The following is a 3618-nucleotide window of genomic DNA, read 5'->3' as shown; positions in this document are numbered from 1 at the left end:
GATTGACAACCTCACCGTTTCGTTGGGGCAAAGTACTTTGGTTGTGTTGTGCAGTTCCACGTTGGCGCCGAATCTCCGGTGTTGCGCCGCACTACATCCCGCCGCCATCAACCTTCAACGTGCTTCTTGGCTCCTCCTCGGTTCGATAAACCTTGGTTTCTTTCTCGAGGGAAAACTTGCTGCCGTGCGCATCATACCTTCCTCTTGGGGTTGCCCAACGAACGTGTGAAATACACGCCATCAAGCTCTTTTTCTGGCGCCGTTGCCGGGGAGATCAAGACACGCCGCAAGGGGAGTCTCCACTTCTCAATCTCTTTACTTTGTTTTTGTCTTGATTTATTTTATTTACTACTTTGTTTGCTGCATTATATCAAAACACAAAAAAATTAGTTGCTAGCTTTACTTTATTTACTGTCTTGTTTGCTATATCGAAAACACAAAAAAATTAGTTTACTTGCATTTACTTTATCTAGTTTGTTTTATTTACTATTGCTAAAATGGCCAACCCTGAAAATACTAAGTTGTGTGACTTCACTAGCACAAATAATAATGATTTCTTATGCACACCTATTGCTCCACCTCGCTACTACAGCAGAATTCTTTGAAATTAAACCCGCTTTACTTAATCTTGTCATGAGAGAGCAATTTTCTCGGTGTTAGTTCCGATGATGCCGCTGCCCATCTCAATAATTTTGTTGAACTATGTGAAATGCAAAAATATAAAGATGTAGATGGTGACATTATAAAATTAAAATTGTTCCCTTTCTCATTAAGAGGAAGAGCTAAAGATTGGTTGCTATCTCTCGCCTAAGAATAGTATTGATTCATGGACTAAATGCAAGGATGCTTTTATTGGTAGATATTATCCCCCTCGCTAAAATTATATCTTTGAGGAGTAGCATAATGAATTTTAAACAATTAGATAATGAACATGTTGCTCAAGCTTGGGAAAGAATGAAATCTCTCGGTTAAAAATTGCCCAACCCATGGACCGACTACTTGGATGATCATCCAAACCTTCTATGCATGACTAAATTTTTCTTCGCGGAATTTATTGGATTCAGCTGCTGGAGGTACCTTTATGTCCATCACTCTTGGTGAAGCAACAAAGCTTCTTGATAATATGATGGTTAATTACTCTGAATGGCACACTGAAAGAGCTCCACAAGGTAAGAAGGTAAATTCGTTGAAGAATCCTCTTCCTTGAATGATAAGGTTGATGCTATTATGTCTATGCTTGCGAATGATAGGACTAATGTTGATCCTAATAATGTTCCATTAGCTTCATTGGTTGCTCAAGAAGAACATGTTGATGTGAACTTCATTAAAAATAATAATTTCAACAACAATGCTTATCTAACAATTCTAGTAATAACTATAGGCCATATCCTTATAATAATGGTAACGGTTATGCTAATTCTTATGGGAATTCTTACAACAATAATAGGAATACACCCCCTGGACTTGAAGCCATGCTTAAAGAATTTATTAGTACACAAACCGCCTTTAACAAATCTGTTGAGGAAAAGCTCAATAAAATTGATATTCTTGTTTCTAGAGTTGATAGTCTTGCCTTCGATGTTGATCTTTTGAAATCAAAAGTTATGCCTAATAGGGATATTGAAAATAAAATTGTTACTACAGCAAATGCCATCCAAGTTAGAATTAATGAGAATATAAGATTAATGGCTGAACTGCGTGCTAGGTGGGATAGAGAAGAAAATGAAAAACTAGCTAAAAAGGAAAATGTAGCTAAAGTTTGGACTATTACCACCGCTAGCAATGCTAATGATTCATATGTTGCTGCACCTCCTACTATCCATGATAAAATAATTGGTGTTGGCAATGCTTCTACTCCTAGTGCAAAGCGCGCAAAATTACCTGAAACTGCTAAAACCGCTCGAAACCGCTTGTGATAAAACTCGCTGAAATTTTTTCCAACCTTGGGGATGATAATCCCATTGCTTTAGATTGTAATGATTTAGATTTTGATGATTGCCATATCTCTGAAGTTATAAAGTTCTTGCAAAAACTTGCTAAAAGTCCCAATGCTAGTGCTATAAATTTGGCTTTCACAAAACATATTACAAATGCTCTCATAAAAGCTAGAGAAGAGAAACTAAAACTTGAAACTTCTATTCCTAGAAAGCTAGAGGATGGTTGGGAGCCCATCATTAAAATGAGAATCAAAGATTTTGATTGTAATGCTTTATGTGATCTTGGTGCAAGTATTTCGTTATGCCTAAAAAAGTCTATGATATGCTTGACTTGCCACCATTGAAGAATTGTTATTTGGATGTTAATCTCGCCGATAATGCTAAAAAGAAACCTTTGGGGAAAGTTGATAATGTTCATATTATGGTTAACAATAACCTTGTCCCCGTTGATTTTGTTGTCTTGGATATTGAATGCAATGCATCTTGCCCCATTATATTGGGAAGACCTTTTCTTCGAACCGTTGGTGCTACTATTGATATGAAGGAAGGTAATATTAAATATCAATTTCCTCTCAAGAAAGGTATGGAACACTTCCCTAGAAAGAGAATGAAGGTACCTTATGATTCTATTATTAGAACAAATTATGATGTTGATGCTTCATCTCTCGATGTTACTTGAGTTACACTTTCTCGCGCCTAGCCGAAAGGCGTTAAAGAAAAGCGCTTATGGGAGACAACCCATGTTTTTACTACAGTATTTTTGTTTTATATTTGTGTCTTGGAAGTTGTTTACTACTGTAGCAACCTCTCCTTATCTTAGTTTTATGTTTTGTTGTGCCAAGTAAAGTCTTTGATAGAAAAGTAAGTACTAGATTTGGATTATCGCGCAGTTCCAGCATTTCTTTGCTGTCACGAATCTGGGTCTATCTCCCTGTAGGTAGCTCAGAAAATTACGCCAATTTACGAGCATGATCCTCAGATATGTACGCAACTTTCATTCAATTTGAGCATTTTCGTTTGAGCAAGTCTGGTGGCCTAATAAAATCCATCTTTACGGACTGTTCTGTTTTGACAGATTCTGTCTTTTATTTCGCATTGCCTCTTTTGCTATGTTGGATGAATTTCTTTGATCCACTAATGTCCAAGTAGCTTTATGCAATGTCCAGAAGTGTTAAGAATGATTGTGTCACCTCTGAACATATGAATTTTTATTATGCACTAACCCTCTAATGAGTTGTTTCGAGTTTGGTGTGGAGGAAGTTTTCAAGGATCAAGAGAGGAGTATGATGCAATATGATCAAGGAGAGTGAAAGCTTCTAAGCTTGGGGATGCCCCGGTGGTTCACCCCTGCATATTATAAGAAGACTCAAGCTGTCTAAGCTTGGGGATGCCCAAGGCATCCCCTTCTTCATCGACAACATTATCATGTTCCTCCCTCGAAACTATATTTTTATTCGGCCACATCTTATGTACTTTGCTTGGAGCGTCGGTTTGTTTTTGTTTTTTGTTTTGTTTGAATAAAATGGATCCTAGCATTCACTTTATGGGAGAGAGACACGCTCCGCTGTTGCATATGGACAAATATGTCCTTAGGCTCTACTCATAGTATTCATGGCGAAGTTTCTTCTTCGTTAAATTGTTATATGGTTGGAATTGGAAAATGATACATGTAGTAACTCTA

Source organism: Lolium rigidum, chromosome 4, assembly GCF_022539505.1.
Source record: "Lolium rigidum isolate FL_2022 chromosome 4, APGP_CSIRO_Lrig_0.1, whole genome shotgun sequence".
NCBI classification, from domain to species: Eukaryota; Viridiplantae; Streptophyta; class Magnoliopsida; order Poales; family Poaceae; genus Lolium; species Lolium rigidum.
This window is presented reverse-complemented; position numbering follows the sequence as displayed.